Here is a 21,221-nt window from a genome sequence, read left to right as displayed (position 1 = left end):
AGAGGCCTCGTCATTCCGGTGGGTTCAGTGGTGCCTTATCTGGGGGCAGGGGTACTTTTGGTAGGGGCCATCCTCCCAGGTTGTTTCACTCAGCGCTCCAAGCATCAAATAGTGCTTTAGGTCATCACGACCGCCATATGTCTCATCCTAACCAGCTAGCCTACAGTGCACCACCAGCTCTTATTAGTGCACCTCCGCTCTAGAGTTTTCAGAGTGGTTACTCAGGTTGACAGGATCAGTTTTAGGGTCAGCAGTCACAACAGCCGAGGTCTAGTTGTACTTGTGGTGACCCAAGGAACATTGCTAGATTTTTTCCCTCGAGCACCGGGCAACTCATAGCAGCAAGGTTCTCGTGCCATGGTCCCTGCACCGGTTTCTTCACTGCCCGCTCAGCCTGCTAAAGGTAGAGGTCAGACAGCTAGAGGTGGAGATCGGGCCATTAGAGTTGGAGGTCAGGCCATTAGAGGTGGAGGCCAGCCAGTTAGAGGTCGTCCTAGGGATGTAGTATAGAGTGGTGAGGCCCAGCCCTAATGTTATGCTTTCCCAGCAATGCCTGAGGTTGAGTTATCTGACGCTGTTATCACATGTATTGTTCTAGTTTTCCATAGAGATGCTTCAATTTTATTTGATCCGGGCTCTACTTATTCCTACTTGTCATCCTATTTCGCTTCATATTTGGTTGTACCTCATGATTCTTTAAATGCTCTTGTATATGTGTCTATACCTGTGGGAGATTCTATTGTTGTAGATCGTGTCTATCGTTTGTGTGTGGTTACTATTGGGAGTTTCGAGACTAGCGTAGATCTCCTACTTCTCGATATGGTTGATTTTGATGTCATCTTGGGTATGGAGTGGTTGTCACCTTATCATGCTATAGTGGATTGTCACACCAAGATGGTGACCTTAGCCTTGCCGGGGTTGTATCGATTAGAATGGAGGGGACTCCTGGCCATTCTACCAGTAGGGTTATCTCTTATATGAAGGCTCGATGTATGGTCGAGAAGGGGTGTCTTGCTTATTTGGCTTATGTACGCGATTCTAGTGCAGAGGTTCCTTCCATGGATTTAGTACCCGTTGTTGAGTTTCCAGAGGTGTTTCCTGCAGATATGTCGTGGATGCCACCCGACAGAGATATCGACTTCTGTATTGATTTGGCTCCTAGCACTCAGCCCATTTCTATTCTGCCATATCGTATGGCCCCGCCAGGGTTGAAAGAATTGAAGGTGCAGCTGCAAGATTTGCTTGATAAGGGATTCATTAGACCTAGTGTCTCGCCCTGGGGTGTGCTTGTATTGTTCGTGAAGAAGAAAGATGGATCGATGAGGATGTGCATATATTACCGGTAGTTGAACAAAGTCACCATCAAGAACAAGTATCCCTTGTCGAGGATTGATGACTTATTTAATTAGCTTCAGGGTGCCAAAGTGTTTTCGAAGATTGATTTGAGGTCTATCTACCATCAATTGAGGATTAGGGCATCCGATGTCCTTAAATAGCTTTCCAAACTCGATATGGACATTATGAGTTTCTAGTGATGTCATTCGGGCAGACGAATGCCCCAGCAACATTTATGGATTTGATGAACCGGGTTTCAAGCCGTATTTGGATTCCTTTGTGATTGTATTTATTGATGATGTCTTGATTTACTCCCGCAAACAGGAGGAACACAAGCAGCATCTGTGAGCACATGATTTTTGCCCTACATGAATTATTCTCATAAATTCAAACAAAATAAATTTTTCCCATTGTTTGCAATTTCGTGAATTTTTGTAGCATTTTTTGTTAATTGTTTGCATTTGTCTATGCATGTTTATTTTATTTAATTCATGAAAAATACAAAAATAGGTTGCATTTGCATTTAGGATTTAATTTGACATTTTGGAATTAGTTAGTAATTTAGTTGTATTACAAAAAATAGAAAAATCACAAAAAATGACTCATTTTTGCATTTTTATTTAGCTTTGAATTTTGCAGCTTCTTTTAATTTGGGAATTAATTAGCTGTGGTAAATATTATTTTGAGTAATTAACTTGATTTCTTAAAGTATTTAGTTTAAGAGTAATTTGGGATTTAATTTAATTTGAAAAGGAAAAAGAAAAATTGATTAAAAGAAATTAAAAGGGTCAAATAAAGAAAGAGCTGTAATTTGGGCTAATTTGGTAGGTCCAAACGAATTCCCCCCCCCCCCACCCGTTCAGGCCAGCCCACGACCTGCCCCAAAACTCAGTCCAGTCCTCATGCCTAGCTGAACGACCCCATTTGAATTCTCCCATCTCAACCGTTGGATCAACAAGATCCAACGGACTGGAACTGAAGCCCTCTACGTATATAACTGTCTGAAAAGCCCCACCCTCTCAGAACCCCCCCCCCCCCCTCAATCTCCTTCGTCTCCAAACCTCTAACCCAAGAGAACCCGCCGCCCTAAAAACCCCACCATTATATCCGGTGGCAGCACAGCCTTACACCCTTTTAACCCACCCGAAATTAACACCCCAGAGCCCTCTCACCTTCCTCTTTCCAAATCTCCGTCCATCTACCCTCGAATCCCTATAGTTTGGCTCGAATTTTAGATCGAAAAACTCGATCAAAAAGCCTAGTTTCCCTAAATCGCTCAAAATCAAATCCCATCTTCCTTAGCCCTCCCTCATCGTAATGTCATTGTCGATTTCCCAAAAACCTGCCATTAACCCCAAGTCCTGAATCTACAACAAGTCAAAAGTCTTTGATTTGTTTTCAAGCTTAGAACTAGCCGGAAATATAGGCTGGTTAGTTGTTCTTGGTAAGAACAACTAATTAGTCTCAATTTCCGGTCATTTCGAGACAGTTCCGGCCCGTGGAATCAATCCATTAGGATTTGACCCCCTTGATTATGTTCTCAGGTAAAGCTTTATCCCCTCACGGTTCTGAGAGTTTCATTCTTCTTCTCTTTCTTTAGGTTTTTTTCCCACATGCTTAGGTTACTCTCATGTTCTTCCGAAACCTTGATATGTATAGTTCTAGGTCATTTCTGTGCTTATTTTTTCCCCTCAGTTAAGTTGTTTGTCTTTTAGGTTTCATTCTTGTTAGTGTTAATTATTGGTTTCAGTCTTGTTAGTGTTAAATTGTTATTGTTAATCACTGGTTCGATGAGATTTCAGTTAGTCGTCTCGATTAATCTTGTGTGTTTAGAACATGTAAATCATGATTGGTTTAAGTTGAAGATTGACTTGCAATTGATTCCATTGTTAATTTTCATAGGCGTAGGCTTAGTGAATTGCACTCATGCTGGAGGTTTGGTTCATACGAATTAAGTTCATTTCTTGTTTAATCTACTCAAATGGCCTTCTCTTTGATTCTTTTGTGTATTGTGATTCTAGCCTTAGGATGTTAGTCTTAATTTGTCCATAACTAAGAACCCTAGGGACCTAAGTACACAGGGAAAATTTTGGCAGGGGATGTAATAAACAGGATTTGGAAGGGTAATTTGGGGATTGTTTAATCTGGGAGAATCTTTAGTAACTGATCGGGAAGCTTCCTAAATGGACAGCTGCCCAAAATTGTTAGGGAAAACAGGCTGGAAATTGAAAATATTTGAAAGAAAAGGATAGTTGTACAAAAGTCAGTTTTATAAGATGCCTTGGGAGGGTATTTTGGAAAAATCACTTTACTTTGCCTTGGAAGGCACACAACAGACCCCCAGCCGTATAAATGAAGCTTTTCCTTCACTCAAGACATAGTTTTGACAAACAAAAAAAAGAGACTGAAAAGATAAGAAAAAAATACTGAATTTCAGAAGCAACTAATTTCTTTCTGAAAATTCCAAGAAATGCTGAAAATTGTTTGAATCGGTTTTGGTTCTCTGGATCTTTTGTTAATTTAGAACTTCTGAAAAAATTCCAAAATTGTGCATCTTGGTGGAAAAATGGCTCGAGTTTGGGTTTAGAAATTCGATTTCAGTTGATGGGAGTTGGTTTTTTTGAAAGTCTGATTTGGTTTCAGTTATGTTAACACTGTTATGTTGTTGCGGATACTGTTTTATTGTTGTTGATCCCTCATTTTTCCTACTTTCTTTGCTTTTCTAGGTATCTTTTGGAACCATAGACAACATGTGAATGGGAATCTACACTTTGAATGTTAAACGCTTTTGGATACAAGTTGTACTTCAAGTTTATTTCTTCTATTTCATCCATTTCAGTATTATTATGTATGTAATCATATATTATGCATGTTATCTAGACCTTTCTCATGTTGCCAAATATTGTAAAGTGAATCCATGTTTATTTGTTGGTCTGATTCTGAGAGGGTATGAGCGTGATGTTTGGACTCAAATGAACTAAAGTTCTGATCGCATAGGTTTAAAAGTATTGAAATGGTTATTTAGGCATATATGTGTCATGAGAGTCCTGTAATAGAAGTTCAGGTTTAAGCATGTGATTCATACTAGTTTGTTCAGGTGTTAATAGTTAGCTACCGTTTATTGTGACTATTGGGGTTTTTTTTTTCAAAAGATTGTTGGAGGTGTACTCATGAGGAGCTACTGTTGAGCATGTTGATGGGTTTAGCTATTGTTGAATATATTAGCAGTCTACATCATCCTGTCCTTTTAAAGATTGTATAAATAGCGGTGTTATTTCTTTTTTCTGCATAATTGCTCTTTTAAAACCAGTTTGAGATTGGTTATTGAACTAGTATAATTTGGGTTGTTCTAGCTATGCATTCCCATAGTATCTTGTTGGTGTGAGGTTTTGGTACTTTTAATTGAGAATTCCAAATTCAGTTTAGTATCTTGTTTAACTGCAGCAGGTTGTTTGAATCATGATAGTCTTAGACATTTTTGGTTGATGTCATACATTCCATGTTGTCAATTTGGGGTTTAACAAGGGCATACAACAGGCAGTACATCAAAATGGGCCTCTTGGGCCTGTTCTGCTACGTTGTCGTCTCTTTTGGAACACTCCTAGGGCCCTCACGTATTGCTTATCCAATTGGGCCTGGCTTGTTTGAGGCTATAAGGCCTGCTACTGGCCTTAGTCTCACCAAACAATCAAGCAATCAGTTTTAAATTTAATATCAGCCCACTAAGTATTGAGTTCAGTGAACCTTAGCTTCGAAAATAAAAGTTATGAATTCCCTTAAGTCTTCTAGTTAATTAATCAGCCTTTTTTTCGAATTTAGACTTAAGGTATGCCATAAACAAAAATATATAACCCATGACCCTCGGATAATTAATTTGAATCCTTCAGAAATCGAGGTGTGCCATTAGCGAACTTTTTATGGCCCTCGCAAATTTGAAAGTGCGTAGTTGCTTTAGGCGCGCTATTTAAAAAATTACTTTCCTAAACTCGGGTGTGCATTTCATGTGACCCAAATCCAAATCTCAACAACGTTAGATAAAATGTGTCGTAGACTGCGGGTGCATTTCATGCAGCGTGGTCCAAGGCGTGTTTTTAAATAACGTTGAATCTTCTTGAAAATGATTAAAGGCGGTTAATAAATTAAAATCTACCATAGGCTAAAACATGCTTTAAAATCAGATAATAGGCCATTAATAACAGTTGAGCGACCGTGCTAAAACCACAAAACTCGGGAATGTCTAACACCTTCTCCCGGGTTAACAAATTTCCTTACCTGGATTTCTGTGTTTGCGGACTATAAAGTAGAGTCAATCTTTCCTCGATTGGGGATTCTAAATCGGTGACTTGGGACACCATAAATCATCCCAAGTGGCGACTCTGAATTAGAATAAATAATCTCGTTTTGATTGTCACTTAAATTGGAAAAAACTCCCTTATACCCTTTTCGAGAGTAGGAAAAAGGAGGTATGACAGCTCTGGCGACTCTGCTGGGGATCGAACCCAGAATCTCTGGTTCAGGGTTGAAGAATTCGAGCTTAAATGAATTGTTATATTTGGCTTTATTTATTATCTAGTTTTATTCACATGTTTGGGCCTAATGTGCTAAATGTTGCTTTTACCGCTTTGATATGGTTGAACTGTATATAAATTGTTACGAATCTCTCCTCTCTCTGAGTCTTCTAAATCATTTGAGAAGGGTGCACTTCGTGTAGCTTCTCTTCTGTTAGAGTCATATCCCAAATTTAGAATGAGGTTCGGACAAGTTGCAAAACTAGTGAAGCTTCTATATTCCCGGTACGTTGCCGCCCTCGGCTCGAGCTGTCCTCTTGGGTAAGCCATGTCTAGAACAATAAACCCAGGTTTTCAAACCTAGTATAACATAGCCTCATGCCGGATCCCTAGTAGGAACGCTTGTTTGAATCATGTGCATTTTGACTTTGGGGACTCAACACAAGGGTTGGGTCCGTCTAGGACAGGTGCACCTGACATCAAAAGACCATACTGATGCAACTTGCTTGCTACTTGCGCATTTATTTGGTTCGGACTGCATGTTGACCGGTTTCTAGAATAAGGAAAAAATTGGGAGAAAAACAAATTGAGGTGAGAGAGATGAAATAACTCGCCTGTGGAAAAACCTGGTGTCCAAAATACCCCGAAACTCTGCCGAATTTTCTATAAAAAAAAAGTTGTTTCAAAAGTTTGTGTTTTCTGTTGCATCAAACATGACCGAACTACGCAAGTTTGATTCTCACCGGATGTGGGATACGTAAGCAACCCACATCGGGTCCAACTACTTTTGCAAAAATAGCCCAAAAAAATATGAAGTGTCATTGTTTTGTCATAAGTAATTAGGTGACGCCATTCTTGTCCAAAATAGCCAAAAATGCCCCAAAAGGCGCCGGAAAGCTGTTCTTGCAAGAATAGCCACTTAAGGTTTTTTTTCTTTTTAAATTTTGGTTGACTATCAAAAACAGCCCTAAAAATTGTTCTTTTTATCATTATCTTGAGGCGCTGAAGGGCTGTATTCGCAAGAATGTTTGCTTTCTAAAATTTTGCGAAAATGGATATTTTTCTTTTGAGTCAAAGCAAATCACAATCTTTTAATCAATCACCTTAAATAAATGTGCAGGATGAGCACAATTCAAACTGAACCTTTCTCAGTCCGCGACGAAATCCCGTTAGAGCTACATATGTGGTGGCATGATTTGGGGGAGGTCAGCAGAAAAATTATGATAAAAGCTTTGGGTGGTCTTGTTGGGCTTCTGAAGATTAAGCCGAGGAAGGATATAATTGAGGCCCTGATACCCTTCTAGGACCCAGCACATAATGTGTTCCACTTTGCTGATTTTGAGCTAACTCTTACGCTTGAGGAAATAGCGGGATATGCTGGCTTTAATGGGAATCTTAGAAATCAATACCCGGTGGCACCTAGAACGGTAAATCCCCACAAATTTTTGGACCTGTTAAGCATCAGTAGGAAAGTTCAAGATGGAAATTTGGCCAGGGGATTTTGTACATTCTACTTCATGTACCGACGTTACGGGAATCCCCGTGGTTTTGAAATGCCAGATACCAGTATTATTCACTCGGCAAACAAAGATAAGTGGGAAGCTTGGCGTGGATTAGCTTTTATAGTGGCGTTCCTAGGTGTTTTGATTTGTCCCAGAAAAGATGGGAACATAGAGTTGGGGCTTGTAGGTATAGCCGACTTCATGACTAAGAAGGCAAATGGCACCATCGTACCGATGATCTTGGCGGAAATTTACCGAGTCCTAACCGTTTGCCGAGAAGGGGGAAAGTTTTTTGAAGGATGCAATATGCTTTTACAACTCTGGATGGAAGAACACCTTTGCCACCGTCCGGGATACATGAATTGTGCCATGACCGGTCTTGAATGCATTGAAAAACATGAAAAACGGGTGGAGGGTTATGAGTTCCTGGATGGTACGAAATCATGGTATGCGCATTTTATCTCCCTGACTGCAAACAAGATTGAATGGACATTCGGGTGGCTCACGGTCAGTGAAGTCATTTATATGTCGGCCGAGGTGTGTTTTCTTCTACTGATGGGCCTCCGGAGCATCCAGCCTTATGCCCCGCATACAGTTCTACGTCAGCTAGGCAAATACTAGACCATCCCACATGATGAGGATTTTAGTCAGCAGGTCATTGAATTGGAACCGAAAGCTACTTTCCCAGAAGAAATGGTGCGTCGGATTTGGCATCAATGTGGTTCCTAGAGCCCAAGACTCAGGTACGAGACCTATCCAGAGACGAGTTGGAGCCTAGTTACACTGCTTGGTATGGTAAAAGATCCCGAGTCCATCAAGAGCCCGAACGGCCCGCAAAGAGGCCCCATGTCCAACATTCCATCGATGGAGCGCAGGTGCAATGGGATTGGTTGGCCAAAGAAAATGAGTATAGGGCTACCATAAGCAAGCTGGAAAAGCAAGTCAAGGATCTTCAATTTGAGAATGGTTTGCAAGCTGTCGCGGATGAGGGTGAGAAGAAAAAGCTAGCCAAAGAAAATGACGCCCTTCGAGACCAAATTCGGGAAATGAAAATAGCAGCCGAAAACCCCGTTAGAAGTGCAAAAGATGGAAAGCTTATAAATAACCTTAGACGAAAGGTGAGTGGGTATGGTTTTGGTCTGAACAAGGCAGAGGGTGAACTAGCGAGGGCCCGAACAAAATTGGATATGAATGCGGAGGAACGAGCGCGCTTGGTTAAACAGTTAAAAGAGAAATATGACAATGAGGTCGTGGGGTTGAAGAAAAAGATCATCGTGCTTAAGAACAAAATGATCAAGCAGGAAAAAGACTTTGAAGCAGAAAGAGAACACTGTTATGCAGCAATGGCACAATTAGAAAGAGATCTGCAACAAGTTCAAGAACAAAATCATGTAGATGAACAAACTTTGGAAGCTAGGGCCCAGCAGATTGGGCGTTTATTGCAAGAAAAGGGCATCATAAGAGAAATGGTCAGAAGGATCGCCAACTATATCACAATGAAATGCAGTGAGTGTGAGGACATGACCAGATCCATGTTCTTCGCCACTGTAATGACCTTTGCCCTCCAGATAATGGAGGATCTCTATCATCTCCAAGGGTATTTGGCGCGCAGGCCCGTGGCGAGACCGACTGATGTCCCGCGGGCCCCATGCGCAGTTGAGGCATTAATGTATTCATGATTTTTGTTCGAGTCTGTATTTTTCATTTTTCTTTGTTGGAGTCTGTTAGTCTGTTGTCGAGTCTGTATTTTCACTTTTCTGTTGAAGTCTGTTAGCTCTTCTTTTTTTCGAGTCTGTTAGTTTCATGATTAAATTCGGTAGGATGAGTCGTTGTAATCAAAACGTTTTTTATTTTATGAAAAATTTGAAAATCCGAAAATGTTTTTATTATTTGTCTCTACACTTATCCCCCATTACTATGCTTGGTCTGATTCATGCGGGGTCATGATACGTAGGTAATCTCCATAGGATTCGATCATAACCAAAAAGAAAAAAAAAACAGAAAAAGAAAAAGAAAAAAAGAGAGAAAGAGAGAAAACAAGAAAATGTAGGAAGGAAACAATGGCAAAACAAGAGAGAAAATGAGGAATAAAGAACAACGAGAAATCAAGCAAAGAAAGGTTGGAGTAAAAAGAGAGAAGTTGCGAAATGGAAATTAAGGAATGCCGGGATGACGCAAGCAACCGATCAAATGCATAATAGAAATGGTTAACTGTTTAGGTGCATTGCATCCCCAATGTGTGGTTGCCTATCTGTTAAGCTCTAATCACTAACAAGTTTGTTGTTGAAAATCAGTACAGGCAGGTGGTTAGTTTGTTTGGCATTCTGGTAACTCACCCGTACAACACCAAGTCCAAAACCAAGTTGATCATGACTAACCAAGAACTGGATGCAAGTGTTATTGATCCGTCGAGAGAAGGGGAGGAGTCTAATGTTAATCTAAAAGAGGAAGTGTATAAGCTGAAACAACAAATGGCGGAGATGTACCAGGCATGGGTGAAAGGGCATCCACCACCATCCTACCCCGCCAACCCTGCTTTCGTCCTGCCGTTGGCTCAATCCCAGGAACCTCTCACTGTTAATTCATCTCCAGGCTTTCCCATTTACCACCACTACCAAGGTACCACTTCCCAAACACCACAAGCTCCCCTACCTAAACCAATTATATGCCCTCCTCCACCAGTCACCCATATTTTCGTGGCACCGCCACCCGCTACACTTCACTGATCCTCCAGTGAGCCTTTATTCCAGACCCAAGATAACCAATATTATCCCCGGAGCCTACTTTTAAGGCCCCAGAACCTTATTCCTATACCCCTCATTTCGACCTCCCTGCTGAGACTGAGAAACCACCTAAAAATCTAGAACATGAGGAGATGTTCATGAAGGTTAAAAGCTTGGAACAATCATTCAGAAACATGAAGGGATTGGGAGGCCAGTTGAGTGTGGCCTACAAAGATCTGTGTCTATTTCCTGATGTTCAACTGTCGGTGGGATTCAAGATGCCCAAATTTGATCTGTATGACGAGCAAGGAGACCCGGTGGCCCATTTGAAGGGATTTTGCATTAAAATGAGAGGAGCCGGGGGAAAAGAAGAGTTGTTGATGGCATACTTTAGTCTAAGTCTGAGTGGCGCGGCGTTGGAGTGGTACACTCGTTAGGATCATAGCAGATGGTATACATGGATGATTTGGCCCAAGCATTCTCTTATCATTTCCAATACAACCTTGAGATTGTTCCAGATCGTTTGTATCTAACTAAGATTGAGAAGAAGCCTAGTGAAAGTTTCAGGGAATACGATTTTCGTTGGAGAAAACAAGCGGCAAGGGTTGACCCTCCGATAAAAGAGAGCGAAATGGTGGATTACTTTCTGCAGGCCTTGGAGCCCACTTATTACGGCCATTTGGTGTCGGCCAGAGGCAAGTCTTTCAATGAGGTGGTGAAGATGGGTGGCATGGTGGAAGAAGGGCTTAAGTCAAACAAAATCATAAGCTACTCGGCTATTAAGGCAACTACCCAAGTCATTTAGAACGGTACTAGGGGAGTAATCGGAAAGAAGAAGAAAGAAGATGTGGCAACAATTGATTCAGGATCACGGTTTGGACCCAGGGGCCCGTCCCACCATTATAATCAGCCCCGACCCCACTACCAAACCTACACCTAGACCCCGTATAATCTACCCCAACATTACTTCCCATCACCAGACCCTCCTTTTTTTTGTCCACCACGCCCAAACATACACTCAACCTCCTGCCCACGCACAATGGCATGCGCCAGCCCCACAAAACACCTACCCAACTCCACAAAATGCTTACCCACCCCCACGAGCCTATCGAAACACTATCCTCAGGTTTTCGGCCCAATCAAGCATTTAAGAACGAGAGGTTACAGTGGAAGAAAACCTTCACCCTATTGGAAGAGTCCTATACTAGTTTGTTCCACAGGCTGAGGCAATTGGATATGCTGAGGCCAATTGAGTCCAAATTGCCAAACCCTCCCCCAAAGAATCTTGATTACTCTGTAAGCTACGAATATTGTTCTGGTACTCTAGGGCATGATACGGAGAAGTGCTGGCACTTGAAAAATACCATCCAGGAGCTCATTGACACTAATCGGATTGAATTCCAAACTCCAGAGGCACCCAACATCAACCAGAACCCACTACCAACCCATCAGGAGACAAACATGATCGAGATAGTACATAAGGGAGGGGAGCCCAAGAAGCCTTCACAGACTGTCATGATGATTCGGTCCAGTGAGGCCAAGCCAGTTGAAAAACTAACAGTTGAGAGATCAGTGAACATGTTGAGTAGGACAAACGGTGAACCATTTGTGGTAGTCAAGAAAGGGTCCCCAAGTGATGTTGTATCAAAACAAGAAAAATCAAAAGTGGTTGTGCCAGGAGTGGCAAACAAGCCTGTCGTAATTGTAGAGGGTGCCCGTACGGATCCTGTCATCATCAAGCCTGTAACCCAATTGCCAATAGTCAACAGTAAGGCTATCCCATGGAGTTATGAATGGGTGACAGTGACCTACAAGATAAAGGAAGTGAAAGAAGAAGTCAACGAGGCCCATGGATTAACTCATTCGGGGAGATGCTTTGCCCCGGAAGAGTTAAGAAAGCTAAAACCTCCAATGATAACCCAGTTCTAGTAAAGAAAGCGATAACCGAAGAAGAGGCAGAGGAGTTTCTGAGAAAGATGAAAGTACAAGACTATTCCATCGTAGAGCAGTTGAGAAAGACGCCTGCTCATATTTCGCTATTGTCATTGTTAATCCAATCAGACGAGCATCGTCGGGCCTTAATTAAAATTCTGAACGAGGCTCACGTTCCCGACAAAATCTCAGTGAACCATCTGGAAAAGATCGCCAACAAGATATTTGAGGTGAACAGGGTTACTTTCTTTGATGATGAGTTGCCTATGGAAGGTACTGAGCACATTAGAGCCCTCCATCTTATGGTGAAATGTGAAGATTTCGTGGTTACTTGGGTATTGGTTGACAATGGTTCCGGTGCAAACATTTGCCCTCTCTCTACTCTAAACAAGTTGAAAGTGGATGATGAGAGGATTCACAAGAACAACATCTGTGTTCGGGGATTTGACGACGGAGGGAAAGATTCAGTTGGTGATATAGTGCTTGAGTTGACAATAGGACCAGTTGAATTCATCATGGAGTTCTAGGTGCTGGATGTAGTCGTTTCCTACAATCTGCTATTAGGACGACCTTGGATTCATGCTGCCAAAGCAGTTCCGTCCACTCTGCACCAGATGGTCAAGTTCGAATGGGAAAGATAGGAGATCCTCGTACATGGCGAGGATAATTTGTGTGCTCACAGTGATGTCATTGTCCCATTTATTGAGGTTGAAGATGAAAAAGGGCCTTGGGTCTATCAGATTTTTGAAACAGTGTCGGTCGAGAAAATTCCAGAAAGGAAATGCGTTCTGATTCCAAAGGTAATCGCCGCATCAGTCATGGTGGCCTTTGAAATGCTGAAAAATGGTTTTGTACCTGGTAAGGGTCTGGGTTCATCGATGCACGGTATCATACAGCCGGTATCTCTCCCTAAAAACTTTGGTACATTTGGTATGGGATTCAAACCCATAGTCGTAGATGTAAAGAGGGCTAGAAAATTAAAACAGAGGACGTAGGCATTTCCAAAGCCTGTCCCACATCTCTCCAGGTCATTTGTCAAGCCCGGTGCCAGGAAACGCCTAGTGACAACAGTTCCCAGTTCTGTGGCTGACGTTGATGAAGAGTTAATTGAAAGGTTCGAGAGGTTGTTCGACGATGTGAACATGGTGGAAGTTGAAGAAGGTTCTAGCAAAGAAGATGTGCAGTTTGTCGGGCCAAGTGCAAAGCTTAACAATTGGGAGGTTACTCCTCTCCCTACCCGGAAGGAGTTTTGGTAGTTTGCTTTGATTTTCTTTCAGTTTATCTTGATTATTCCAGGGTTGTAATTTAGATTATATGTTCTGTCCGTTTAGATTTCCTTTTATGCTGGCTTCAATGACATGACATACGTGAGGAATCTTCGGCCCAGTCTTAAAAGTCAATCTAATTCTGAAATAATAATTCAAGAAATAGAGTGTGATGATGAATTAGAATATGATGAGGATGAGGCCTTTGAAGAGATTAGTAAGGAGTTAAATCATTTTGAAGAAAACCCCAAGCCTAACCTGAGTGATACAGAAGCAATCAATTTAGGGGACCCAAAGAATGTCAGAGAAACTAAGATAAGTGTCCATCTTGAACCGCAAATCAGGGAAGAGATAATTAAAGCATTGTTTGAATACAAAGATATTTTTGCATGGTCATATGACGGCATGCCGGGTTTAAGCACTGACTTGATGGTTCACAAATTTCCCACTGACCCGGCATTCCCTCCAGTCAAACAGAAGTTGAGAAAGTTCAAAACTGACATGAGTGTGAAGATTAAAGAGGAGGTCACAAAGCAGTTTGATGCAAAGGTCATTCAAGTCACGCGGTATCCCACTTGGTTAGCCAATGTTGTACCTGTGCCAAAGAAGGATTGTAAAACCAGAGTGTGTGTTGATTACCGTGATCTCAACAAGGCAAGTCCAAAGGATAACTTCCCACTGCCAAATATCCACATTTTGATTGATAATTGTGCCAAGCATGAGATTGGATCTTTTGTGGATTGCTATGCAGGCTATCATCAGATCTTAATGGATGAGGAAGATGTAGAAAAGACAGCATTCATCATGCCATGGGGAACATATTGCTACCGGGTCATGCCTTTCGATTTGAAAAATGCTAGGGCAACTTACATGAGGGCAATAACGACCATATTCCACGATATGATACATAAGGAGATTGAGGTTTATGTGGATGATGTGATCATAAAGTCCAAGAAGCAGTCTAACCACGTCAGATATTTGAGGAAATTTTTCCAGAGGCTTCATAAGTACAATCTTAAGCTCAACCCTGCCAAGTGCGCATTTGGTGTTCCATCTGGAAAACTCCTGGGGTTCATAGTCAGCAGGCGGGGCATTGAATTGGACCCATCAAATATCAAATCTATCTAAGAATTGCCACCTCCAAGGAACAAGACCGAGGTGATGAGTCTGTTAGGGAGATTGAACTACATCAGCAGGTTTATTGCTCAGCTCACGACAACTTGTGAGCCTATATTCAAGTTGTTGAAGAAGGATGTTATGGTCAAGTGGACAGATGAGTGTCAAGAAGCATTTGATAAGATAAAGGAGTACTTGTCAAACCCACATGTATTGGTTCCACCAGAACTGAGTAGACCTTTGATTCTGTATTTGACGGTCTTGGACAATTCATTTGGTTGTGTGTTGGGTCAGCATGACATCACCGTCAGGAAGGAGCAAGCCATCTATTATATTAGCAAGAAGTTCACATCTTATGAGGTTAAGTATACTCACCTTGAAAAGACATGTTGCGCCCTAACTTGGGTAGCACAGAAGTTGAAGCATTACTTGTCATCCTACACCACTTATCTCATCTCTTGCCTGGATCCTTTGAAGTATATCTTTCAGAAGCCCATGACCACAGGAAGGCTCTCCAAGTGGAAGATCTTGCTCACAGAGTTTGACATCGTATATGTGACTTGGACGACGATGAAGACCCAAGAATTAGCTGATCATTTGGCTGAGAACCCGATCGATGAAGAGTATGAACCATTGAGAACTTATTTCCCGATGAAGAAGTGATGCACATCGATGAATTGGAACAGGTTGAAAAGCCAGGTTGGAAACTTTTCTTTGATGGAGATGCTAACATGAAAGGCGTTGTGATAGGAGCTGTCTTATTTCTGAAACAGGGCATCACTACCCTGTTACGGTTCAGCTTCGTTTCTACTGTACCAATAGCATGGCTGAGTACGAGGCATGCATTTTAGGTTTGAGGTTAGCTATAGATATGGGTGTCCAGGAAGTCTTGGTCTTGGGAGACTCGGACCTTCTGGTGTACCAGATTCAAGGAGAATAGGAAACACGGGATTTAAATCTCATACTGTACCGACAATGTTTGTATGATCTTTGTCAACGTTTTCGACCAGAAGAATTCAGGAATATTCCAAGGATCCATAATGAGGCTGTCGATGCTTTGGCTACTCTGGCGTCAATGTTACATCATCCGGACAAAGCTTATGTCGACCCTCTGTATATTCAAGTCCGCGATCAGCACGCTTACTGTAACATATTGGAAGAAGAACTTGATTGTGATCCGTGGTTCCACGATATCAGGGAGTATATCAGGATGGGGGTGTATCCAGTATAGGCCACAAGTGATCAAAAGAGAACAATTTGTTGTTTGGCAAGTGGATTTTTCTTCAGTTGAGGAGTTTTGTACAAAAGAACTCCAGATCTTTGATTGTTAAGATGTATAGATGCTAGACAGGCCACGGCTACCATGACCGAAGTACATTCTGCAGTCTGCGGACCGCATATGAGTGGGTATGTTCTGGCAAAGAAAATTCTTCGAGCGGGTTATTACTGGCTCACCATGGAGCGAGATTGTATCAGTTTTGTGCGCAAGTGTCATCAATGCCAAGTACACGGATATTTGATTCATTCTCTACCATCTGAATTGCACACAATGTCTGCACCATGGCCCTTCATTGCTTGGGGCATGGATGTCATTGGACCAATTGAGCAAGTAGCATCCAATGGGCACAGGTTCATTCTGGTAGCCATTGATTAATTCACCAAGTGGGTTGAGGCTAAAACTTTCAAGTCTGTGACCAAGAAAGCGGTGGTCGATTTTGTTCACTCAAATATCATTTGTTGGTTCAGGATCCCAAAGGTAATCATCACAGATAATGGTGCAAATCTCAACAGTCATTTGATGAAAGAGGTATGTCAACAGGTTAAGATTACGCATCGCAATTCCACCCCATATCTCCCCAAGGCGAATGGAGCAGTCGAAGCAGCCAACAAGAACATAAAGAAGATACTTCAGAAAATGGTGCAGGGATCCAAGCAATGCCATGAGATGTTGCCCTTTGCATTGTTGGGTTATCGCAGTACTGTTCGTACTTTAGTAGGCGCAACTCCTTATTGTTGGTATATGGCACAGAAGCAGTGACACCCACGAAAGTTGAAATTACATCCCTCCGGATTGTCGCTGAAGCCGAAATTGATGATGATGAGTGGGTCAAAACCTGTCTGTAGCAATTGAGTTTGATTGATGAAAAAAGGTTGGCAGCGGTATGTCATGGCCAGTTGTATCAAAAGAGAATGGCAAGAGCGTACAACAAGAAGGTGCGTCTCCAGAAATTTGAAGTGGATCAGCAAGAATTAAAACGCATTTTGCCACATCATGCCGAAGCAAAAGGCAATTTCGTCCCAAATTGGTAGGAGCCGTTCATTGTAACAAGAGTGTTGTCCAATGGTGCATTGTATTTAACAGATATAGAAGGCAAATGTGTAGACATGGCTATCAATTCTGATGCAGTCAAAAGATATTATGTATGATTTCTTTGGTTTAAATTGTATTTGTTTGTACTTGGCATATTTTGAAGATTGGAATGACGAAGGCATTTTGTTCTTCTATCTAAACACTGTATCCTTTATTACCCCTTTAAGCCTTATTTATTTCCTTTCATACCCCTCTTTTCGAATCAGTAGCAAAAGTTCAGAAACGCGAGCGCAAAAGGTGAGTTAAAAAAAAAGTAGAAGAGAAAATAGAAAGAAAAGAATGGAAAAGAGCAACAAAAAAAAAAGAAAGGAAAAAAAAGAGAAAAGAAAAGAAAAAAAAGAAGAAAAGAGAAAAATCACAACAACAGAGTAATTTCTATGACATGAACTACGTTCGATCTGATTCCTTTTAAGGATACATAATTTTTGTAAGAAATCTGATTCCAAAAGTTGTAATTTTTGAACCTAGTTGCGTTGTTTTGAGCCTTTTGGATATCGTTTTCCTTCTAACCCCATCCAAAGCCCACATTACGGTCCAAAGAAAAACCTTCCGATCAATCTTCGAGAGATGCCAAGTCAAGCAAATAGAGGTGATTCATATCAAAGGCAACACTCCGGTTTAAGCAGGAAAAATGAAAAATGAGAGAGTCTTATTGGCGAAAACCCTTGCGGGCACCGTAAGGCGACGAAAGATGAGAGAAATTAAAATGAGAGAGTCTTATTGGTGAAAATCCTCACGGGCACCGTAAGGCGACAGTGAGTTGAGAGATGAAGAAATGAGAGAGGCTTGCTAGTGAAAACCCTTCAGGGCACCGCAGGCCGAACATGGTCAATGATTTGTTGAAGAAACTGGGTTTTGAAGATCTCGGGGCATAAAGTATGACAACTGAAAGTCGATTGGTTGGACAGACTGGGCTGATTAATCCGAAATGTATGTCATGATCATTGGTACCAGCTTCTCCACTCAAATAAGTCTCTTTTCTTTTAAACCTTCAAACAATCATCCAGTTTTGGATTTTTCTTATTCGTAACTCTCAAAGTCATTGCATTTCATTTCTTTTGGGTTCATTTCTCTAAGATGTTTCCAATGTCAGTTTTTTTAAGCAAATAAGAAAGGATTTCAAAGCTCACTACCAACTTCCAATATTGCGCAAAGCACAGTGTGGCCATAGCATACCAGAGATAGCATGATGTAAAGTGGGAAATAAGGTGTCAGTTGAAAATTCCATTAGTCGAGGGGATTTAGTAATCTGGTGAAGGATACAGAGGTTCAGGTGGAAAGGTCAGAAATGTAAAATAATGGTTTGGGTGTAGAACATTCAGGTCCTACGGTTGAGGATCAGTTAGAACGTCAAATCCGGGCCAGTTCGGGTCAACCAGTCAAAGCAAAGCACGGCAGTGAAGAGGCCACTTTCAGCAAGAATGCCACAAACTAACCACCACATTTTAAACTGACAAGATTTTTCTTTGATTTGAAACAGGGGCAGAAAATTTCGTTTGCTTTAGGGAAACCCTTCGTAATTGAGAGCAAGTACTCTGCCATAGGGAAATATAATTTAGCCTTAAAGTTGTCACTCTTAAGATAAGACTTGATTTTGATTTTCAGGACCCTCCTGGATAATGGAATTTAGTTTTAAGACCTTCATAGATAACGAGATTTAGCGAAAGTCATACCTTTAGAAAACATAATTCAGCTTTAAAACTATCATTTAACTAGGAGTTTTCAGGACCCTCCTGGATAATGGGATTTAGTTTTCAAATTCTTATAAATATTTGGTAACATGATTCAATTAATAATCACAAATGCGGCCAGCTTCAAATTGGGGCAGAAAATTTTCTTTGTTTTGTCTATTTTGTTGAAATCAGGCACCCACCTGGAGAGCAAGGGAGAACAACATGAGTTTTAAGGATAGAAAGCAGTTTAAGGTCAAGAAGTTAGGCACCCATTTGGGAAACAAGGAAAGATAATTCAAAGGAAAGCAGTCCAAGTGTTAGTAATCAGGAGCCCACCTAAAGAACGAAGGGAAAGCAGCAAGGTTCAAAGGAGTTCAGCAATCAGGAGCCCACCTGAAGAACGAAGAGAAGCAGTTCAAGTTTCGAGGAAAAGCACTGCAAGTGTTGGTAATCAGAAGCCCACCTGAAGAACGAAGGGAAGTAGCCTAAGTATTGGTAATCAGGAGCCCACCTGAAGAATGAAGGGAAGCAGCAATTCAAGTATTGGTAGTCAGGAGCCCACCTGAAGAACGAAGAGAGAAGTAGTTAAGTATTGGTAATCAGGAGCCTACCTGGAGAACGAAGGGAAGCAGCAAGGCTCAAAGGAGTTCAGCAATCAGGAGCCCACCTGAAGAACGAAGGGAAGCAGTTCAAGTTTCGAGGAAAAGCAGCACAAGTGTTGGTAATCAGGAGCCCACCTGGAGAATGAAGGGAAGCGACAAGGTTTAAAGGAAGACAGCAATCAGGATCCCACCAGAAGAATGAAGGGAAGCAGCAATTCAAGCGTTGGTAATCAGGCACCCACTTGGAAGAACAAAAGAAAAGCAACAATGTTCGAAGGAAGACGGTTTAAGTTCAGCAATTAGGCGCCCACCTGGAGAAAAGGGAAGGCATCTCAGACTGTGATTCAAGTCAGCAACAAAGGAATGTCACCTGGAGAGTATGAATCAACAAAGCAACAGGAACTGCAAGATCAAGTCTGAAGATATAGCTAGGATTCTTGTAATGCATAGATCGTAGTTTAGTCTAGCTTCTTTCATTTTGGCTTGGTGTAATAAGGAGTTCAGTAAGCAGTAGCAGCAACAGTGAAATCACAGCCTCCTAGTAGTCCCAGCTACCGAAACTTCCCGAACTACACTGACCTGATTCCTTTATAGACAAGGATATGCAGGCAACCTCGAAGCAGAGTGCGGTCAAATCTTTCAAAAATGTTTCCCACAGAGTATTCAAGCGGAAAAAAATAGCTCGTATCCGCTCACTTTATATTTGCACGAAAACTCTCCGTATTTTCGAGCAAAGAGGATCAGCTATGAGCACGTGATTTTTGCCCTACATGAATTATTCCTATAAATTCAAACAAAATAAATTTTTCCCATTGTTTGCAATTTCGTGGATTTTTGTAGCATTTTTTGTTAATTATTTGCATTTGTCTGTACACGTTTATTTTATTTAATTCATGAAAAATACAAAAAAAGGCTGCGTTTGCATTTAGGATTTAATTTGACATTTTGGAATTAGTTAGTAATTTAGTTGTATTATAAAAAATAGAAAAATCACAAAAAATGACTCATTTTTGCATTTTTATTTAGCTTTGAATTTTGTAATCTTCTTTTAATTTGGGAATTAATTAGCTGTGGTAAATATTATTTTGAGTAATTAACTTGATTTGTTAAAGTATTTAGTTTAAGAGTAATTTAGGATTTAATTTAATTTGAAAAGGAAAAAGAAAAATTGATTAAAAGAAATGAAAATGGTCAAATAAAGAAAGAGCTGTAATTTGGGCTAATTTGGTAGGCCCAAACGAATTCCCCCCCACCCGTTCAGGCCAGCCCACGACCCGCCCCAAAACCCGGTCCAGTCCCCATGCCTAGCTGAATGACCCCATTTGAATTCTCCCATCTCAACCGTTGGATCAACAAGATCCAACGGACTGGAACTGAAGCCCTCTACGTATATAACTGTCTGAAAAGCCCCACCCTCTCAGAACCCCCCTTAATCTCCTTCGTCTCCCAAACCTCTAACCCCAGAGAACCCGTCGCCCTAAAAAACCGACCATTATATCCGGTGGCGGCGCAACCTTACACCGTTTTAACCCACCCAAAATTAACACCCCAAAGCCCTCTCACCTTCCTCTTTTCAAATCTCCGACCAGCTACCCTCGAATCCTTGTAGTTTGGCTCGAATTCTAGATCGCAAAACTCGATCAAAAAGCCTAATTTCCCTAAATCGCTCAAAATCAAATCCCGTCATCCTTAGCCCTCCCTCATTGTGATGTCATTGTCGATTTTCCAAAAACCTGCCATTAACCCTAAGTCCTGAATATACAATAAGTTAGAAGTCTTCAATTTGTTTTCAAGCTTCGAACTACCCGGAAATATAGGCTGGTTAGTTGTTCTTGGCAAGAACAACTAACTAGTCTCAATTTCCGGTCATTTCGAGATAGTTCTGGCCCATGGCATCAATCCATTGGGATTTGACCCCCTTGATTCTGTTCTCAGGTAAAGCTTTATCCTCTTACTGTTCTGAGAGTTTCATTCTTCTTCTCTTTCTTTAGGTTTTTTTCCCCCACATGCTTAGGTTACTCCCATATTCTTCCGAAACCTTGATGCGTATAGTTCTAGGTCATTTCTGTGCTTCTTTTTTCCCCTTAGTTAAGTTGTTTTGTCTTTTAGGTTTTATTCTTGTTAGTGTTAATTACTGGTTTCAGTCTTTATTAGTGTTAAATCTTTATTGTTAATCACTGGTTCAACGAGATAT

This window comes from Nicotiana tabacum, chromosome 18, assembly GCF_000715075.1.
Source record: "Nicotiana tabacum cultivar K326 chromosome 18, ASM71507v2, whole genome shotgun sequence".
Lineage (NCBI taxonomy): Eukaryota > Viridiplantae > Streptophyta > Magnoliopsida > Solanales > Solanaceae > Nicotiana > Nicotiana tabacum.
The sequence above is the reverse complement of the archived record's forward strand: the minus strand, read 5'-3'. Positions refer to the sequence as shown.